The sequence below is a fragment of the Capsicum annuum genome, chromosome 2 (genome assembly GCF_002878395.1).
Source record: "Capsicum annuum cultivar UCD-10X-F1 chromosome 2, UCD10Xv1.1, whole genome shotgun sequence".
NCBI lineage: Eukaryota > Viridiplantae > Streptophyta > Magnoliopsida > Solanales > Solanaceae > Capsicum > Capsicum annuum.
The window spans coordinates 122628980-122636349 of NC_061112.1; positions in this window are offsets into that span (position 1 = coordinate 122628980).

Sequence of the window (7370 nt, forward strand, 5' to 3'; positions counted from 1 at the left end):
AATATATATTAAAAATTTGGATGATGAACTTACACTTTTTTTGGGTCCATTGTTTACTTTTTTCAGTATTGACTTGAAACTAGAGAACTCTTTGAGGAGCAATACATACTAAATAAAATAACAATTCTACTGTACCATCATTTGAATTTGAATATAATAAAGTTAATATTTCGATACAATAACTATAGTTAATAATAAGAATAATTAATTAAGACTCAAGTGATAAATTGATTCTTGATTTTTTAAATTGCATGTCAAAATGAATATATTTTTAATATTGTGAATAAATAAAAAGAACGGAGAAAGTGGTGAACATCCTAAATTAAAATACATGAAAATTACTCATATTAGAGCCGTAGGGGGAGCCACCTTATGGTGAGGGATTCATTCGAACCTCCTTCGGTGAAAAATTATACTATTTATACATAATTAAAATTATTTTTTATGTATATTTAATTGATGTTGAACCCAATTTGACTAGTTCGTATGCCTACTTTTGATTTTGAATTTCCTTAGTGAAAATTTTGACTCCGCCATTTATTTATTTAGAGGAAGTCATGAATTAAAATACTTGAAATTGAGGGACATATTGGTTGAGTTCAGCAGTCAGGTCCAGAAAGGTCATGAGCAACATTTTATTGACCTCCTTTTCATAGACTCTGAGATTGTAAATTATTCGACCAATGAACATCCAATACAGAATACTAGAATACGAAAAAAAAAGTGCCCCACAATTAAATTGCCCTCCCTTAATTGAGTTCCGCTAACATAATTCCAATTAAAAAGAAAGAAAGAACACATCAGAATTAAGGAAGAATGGAAATAATATGATGAAGAAATTAAGAAAGCAATTAAGCAATACGTACGTACAATTATCTGATCTAATCCCATTAAAACGAGAAAAAGAAAAAGGCAAAAAAAAAAAAAAAAAAGCACCTATATATATATATATATATTTTTTTTTTTTTCATTTCCTTTTAATTGTCGTTTTAGTTTTTTTTCACTATTATTAAAAAATAATAAATATAAGGTATAACTTACTAAACTATCCTTATTTATTATTAAGGTGTCTTTTTTTTTTTTTTTGAAAATCAAGCAACATTAAAGGGGTCTATTCCCTTAATGTTAAAAATATTATTAGAAATAATTGTCAATTTGCGTTTTGAATTCTTAACGTAACACGGGCACGTATGCCAAAACAACTTTTTTTTTTCAAACTATTTTGTCAAATACCCCAAAGTTTTAAGACATTGGCCAAATACCCACATAATTCCACCTTACCATCAACTTTTCTAACTTAACAATTTCAGCTCCAATTTTTATAATAATTCACTTTAACCCAATACTTCCAACTTAATAAATTCATCCACAAGTTTCTAATAATACACTTCAACCCACTCCACCATCCACCATTATATATACAAAAATAACTTGGTTTTCCAAAAATATAAAAAAAAAAAAATTTCAAAAGCTAAACATAGAAAGTGGTTATTTTTCCCTCCAAAAAGCTCCGATTCCGGCTACTTTTTCGTCGACCAGCTGCAAATCAGTCCACAAACATCATAAGCTTGTCCATTGCATCCATTGTTACCCCATTTGTTTCCTATCTTCTCAACACACTTTCCACTATTGTTAAAAAGCTTTAAATCAATCACATTACTCAAAACCACTTTAGAAAGTGCATTACAGCATCTAAGGCGACTCCAAGTTGATTTCTCTATTCCATAAACCCAACAATCATTGATTAGAAGCAATATTTGCAATTTGAAGTTTTTGTACGGATATCTACGCAGCCATCGACCCATCATCGTCAGTCATAAACTGTGCATACAACCCGACATAGATCTCAAGCATAATCTACCGTCGACCAAATCTTAATTCTACGATGTCTATTGCTGAGTTTATTCTAATTTCTGGTGATTTCATGAAAAAATGGATGGAGATTCCCAAATGTTGGAAATGGAGATCATTTACCAAGGTGACAATTTCCATTCCTGTTCGCCGCAATAGTTCGTACGACGAATTCGTTGCAAGCGTAATGCAGAGCGGGAACCTAGATTGCGCGCCGAGCGACGCGGTTATTAGTTATCTAATGCATTCAAGGGAAAAGGTGAATCCTACGATCATAAATGCCGATGTACGTGACGTACATAATGGATGTTGATGCAGATGGCTTTAGGCCTATTTTGAGGATAAATATGGTTAAGAGGTCCTTTGAAGGACCGCTAAACTCATCAGCACCCCCATCGCGGCGCCCGGCAGTCAATGACGATTTGAATGATTACAAGAATGGTGGAGATGATCCAATTAATAAGGAAGATGATTCTATGCATATAGAAGACTTTTTATCGGACTCGCAAGATGATGAAGAAGACTGTAGAACGACATCACAACCAGGACACTCCTTCTCGGACGGAATCAATTTCTATTATGGTCAAACATTCGCCGATAAGAAAGAGCTGAAAATGCTACTAGACGCAACAGCGACGAGGCAGTCTTTTGATTATTTTATGGAGAAGAGCTGCACAAAATTGATTAAGGCGAAATGCTTATCTAATGGTTGTGGCTGGTTTTTGCGGGCAAAAAAGTATGAGATCTCGAACAAATTTTGCATATACAAATATGTTGGATTGCACACGTGTGGTGTTGAATACGCCACCCGCAGGCACAAGAAAGTCTCATCCGAATTGATTGCTTCAGTATGCGTAAATCACTTTCGAGATGGTAAGGGTCCAAGCATAAGAGAAATTCAAAGGATTGTGTTTAAGGAGTTGCATTGCAACGCAAGCTATTGAATGTGTTGGAAAGGAAGTGTAATTACGAAGAACATCATTCGTAGGACACCGGAGCACGGATATGCTTGCTTGCCGACTTTTTCTCATATGGTGGAGTTATTGAATCTCGAGCCTTCTTACTCTATCATGGTAAACCGGATGAATGGATCATTCGTTTACTACTTCTTAGCATTTGGAGCTTGCATACGGGGATATGCCCACTTGAGAAAGGTAATTGCCGTCGATGGCACACATTTGTATGGCAAGTATGGGGGTGTTCTATTGAGTGCCGTTGCGTAGGACACTGAAAATCATATCTTTCCGATTGCTTTTTGTATGGTCGATAAAGAGAACGGGCTTCTTGGACCTTTTTCTTCTTCCAGAAGCTGAAGTTTATCGTAGAAGATGAACCAAATCTATGTGTCATCTCCGACAGGCACATTAGCATCGCCAATGTCTTCTCCCGTGTATACAGTTGTGCACATCATGGACTTTGCATGAGGCACCTCGCTGAAAATCTTCGCGTAAATCGACACTGCGGAGAATATTTTTATCTATTCTACGCCGCGGTAAAGGCTTATTCCTTTGATAAGTTTACCGATAATTTTCAGGAATTGAAGAGTAATTGCCCCGAGGCAGTACATTTCCTTAAAAATGTGTTTGATTTTTTAAAAAAAAGTAGAGCACACTTTTTGGGCAATAGGTACGACGTGATGACCACAAACATCGCCGAGTCGCTCAACTCGATTTTGATGGATGAACTGGAGTACCCCGTGTCGTACATATTCAATTCAATTGCTAAAAAATTTGGTGAAAAGTTGAGGGAGCGGCATGCCTTTGTCGATGGTAAAGAGAACATATTTGTGCCTTATGCGGAAAGGATCCTAAGGGATAATAAGAGCGCGAGCGATTCCTTATATGTGAGTAATCCAAACGGGGTTCTCGACCAGTACACGGTGTTCGGCAACGGCATTACTGCCAAAGTCAATCTCTTGGAGAGGAGTTGTTCTTGTCGGAAATTTGACTTGGTGAAAATGCCGTGCGAATATGCGATGACAACTTTACGAGCAAAGTATGGCGATGACGAAGGTTATGGTAACTCCATCTATGACTACTCTTCGCCAATTTATAAAGCCGAAAGTTACCTCCTCGCATACTCGGAAGCAATTAACGTTGTCCCTCCGGAGGCTGAATGGACTGTACCACAGAAATTGCTAGACACTAAAATTTCTCCACCCTTTACGATCCCAAACTAGGAAGGAAGAAATTCAAACGCACTAAGGACGTCGGTGAGACACTTAAGTCCAAAAGGAGGAATAAGTGTTTAATATGCAAGAAATTCGGGCATAAAAGAACTACGTGTAGAATGACCATCAAATCATAGATAGGCTTTTTTTTTTTTTAGCTTCTGTTGTAAAGCTACTGTTTTGGTTGCTGTAGACACGTGATTTTGACCCTCCCCGAGTTTAATATATACATTTTTCGATATTAAATATTTATATTTGGTCTGGTATTATTTTAACTCTTATTTTAATTTTAATAAATTTTATTTAAAAAATAAATAACTAAATGAATTTAATTTTAAGATATTATTTTATTTTTATTCTAATTTTTTAAAAAATAATAATACAATAATTTTTTTTAAATAAAAAAACTTAGTAGTTTTAGTACTATCTTAATTATATTTATGTTTTAGTTATTTATAAACTTTTATTATATTTTCCTAAATAAGAATAAATTAATTAGTTATTATTATATTTATTATTTTATTTATTTATTATTATTTTTATTTATTATTATTATTACCTTCTATTAAAAAAAAGAAAAAAAACGTTTAATTTTAAATTCCCTCCCCTAGCTGATAATAACTGCTCCCTCCCTTATCCCCCTCCCGAAAAAAAAATCCCTCTACAAAAAGGACTCCCACCCATATAAAAATCTACGTACACAGACTCAGAGACAGAAAAGGATCAGAAAGAAAAAACAACATTAACCAGTAAAAAAAAAAAGTGAAAATCAGAGAACAACAAAAAAAAAAATCAGATTAAAGAGAGGGAAGAAAGGTAAAAGTGGGATTTTGGTCAAAGTTTCTGGTGACGACGTTTGAATTTTGCTCTAATACATTAACAGGTTCTACTTCAAATTTGAATTACTCATTGTATGAAATTTTTATCAGCGAATCAAATTTAAGTTAGTGATTGATGATATGTAGTATTATTTATTTAACGTTTTGAATTATAAAAATAAATATAGCAATACCCTGACATATATGCATGTATTCACTATCAAAATATAACACTTTCACACATACTGTTTTGCACAACAACACTGCATCAACTCCGTCATCTTCTCCATCAATTTACATGCACACACTAAATATACCCCGTTTTAAAAAATATATGTATAGCTTCACATTTCACACACATATACACATTCTAGAGAACAAAATCGATAGTTGAACGAGATGAAAAGAAATTTATATTTTCTGAATTTTTCAGCGAGTAAATCCCAAAACGAAGGCAAACTTTGTCAAAAAAAATTCACCCCGCCGCTGACCCCTCTATTCCTCGTCATATCTGGCCAACCAATCAGATCTGTGTCGCCCCCTCTCCCTTTCTTATCGCTGACCATTGCCGGCACTTTACTGCATCTCCAAAATCTGTTGAAAATATTTAATGGAGTAATGCCGATGATATCAGTCCTAATTTCGGTGAAAGTTTATTAGAAATTGGATATAGTAGTTACAGGATGTAAGGATCCGATATGACATTATTTTAAGAAGTTAATAATGATATAGAATATTGAATTTGTTAAATTTCATATTTTGGTTAATGCTTTTATGTTATATAACAGTTTATGTATAATAACTTTGTATATTTTTCCTATATATTGTATTATTTATTATTTTTATTATTTTGACTTATTCGTTATATCATTAACAAGATTTAATCATTATTTGTTAAATGAATTAATCATTTTAATTAATTTTTGCTAAAAGTAAATTATTGAGGTTAAATATTCTTTCAAATAAATAAATAAATAAATATTTTTAATAATTAATAAATTTTAAGCACATTTAAAATTTCCGTCTCAATTAAGAATACAGTATACGTATTTCTTAGGACATTTTAAAATTCAAGGATGCAATAATGCACTTTAGCAAATATTTTTTAAAATTAACTTTCACCGATTTATTTTAAATATAAGATAATAGACAACATTTTTCGTATAATAAAAATAGAGCAAGATTAATATAATATGGATTATTTTATAATAATAATAATTATTATTATTATTATATATTTTTTATATTTGTCATTAATAAGATCTTATTATTATTATATTATGTTTATTTGTCATCATTAATAAGATTTCATTATTTTAATTAATTATTTTTAAATAAAATTGCTCTAAATCACTATTAGAAATACATAGAACTTTGAGTAATAACATCTTTAATATTAGATAAATTTTAGATACGTTTAAAATATTTGTCTCGATTAAGAATGCGGTGTACGCATCTTTTTGAGACCTTTAAAAATAATTTGAGGATGCAATATTGCACTTCGGTAAAGTTCGTCTTAAAATTATTTTTCACCAGTTTAATACAAGAGTTTTAAATAATTTTAGTATAATAAAATGAGCGATTTTAGGGCCTACTAATATAATCTGTCAAAATAATTTAAGTTAAGATAAGTCAATAAAAGCGACCGTGCTAGAATCAGGGGACTCGAGGGGTGCCTCACACTTTCCCCCGGTCAATAGAATTCCTTACCCGGTCTTCTATTTTCGCAGACCAACAAAGAGTTATTTCTTTTTTATTAGGAATACAAAAGGTGACTTGGAACACCATAACTCGATTCCAAGTGGTGACTCTGTAAATAAATTAATCCCTATTCAAAATCGTCACTTTAATTGGAAAAACCCTTCGACCTCGACCCTCGAGCGAAAAAGGGATGTGACATCTCTGGCGACTCTGCTGGGAAATAATAAGAATTCGAGCTTTTTATATTGACTTATATTTTCTTTAATAATTATTGATATTGTGTTTGTTGGCCTTATGTGCTACTTATCGCTTATTTACCGCTTTGATATTGATTGAACTGTATTATATATTGTCTTCTCTTGCGCACCCCCTCTGAGTCTCTGAAATAGGATAGAAGGAATACAACACATGCATCCTACTTTCTTTTTAAGATAGCCAGAGTGTCAAGGCACCTGGTGAAGGATATAGTCACACATGTTAGGCGGGGTTCAGATCTACAACGAAGGCGGTGTTGCCCTACTACCGAACAAGTTATCCCTCCCCGGCTCGAGTGTCCGCTCGGGTAAGCCAGTCTAGACACCTATCCCTATTAGATTTAAACTTAGAAGAACTGTAAACTCAGAATCTAGTTATCCCTATTAGGTGCCGCTTTATTTGCATCATATGCATTTGACTTAGCGGGACTCGGCACAGGGGCCGGGTATGTCTAGGACAGGTAACCTACTTTATAAAGACCAACATGTGCATCCTACGTGATCTTTGACATTTGTTTGGAAAGCTATTTGTGTGTTGACCGGCTTTTAGGCAACATTAAAATGCAAGAGATTAAA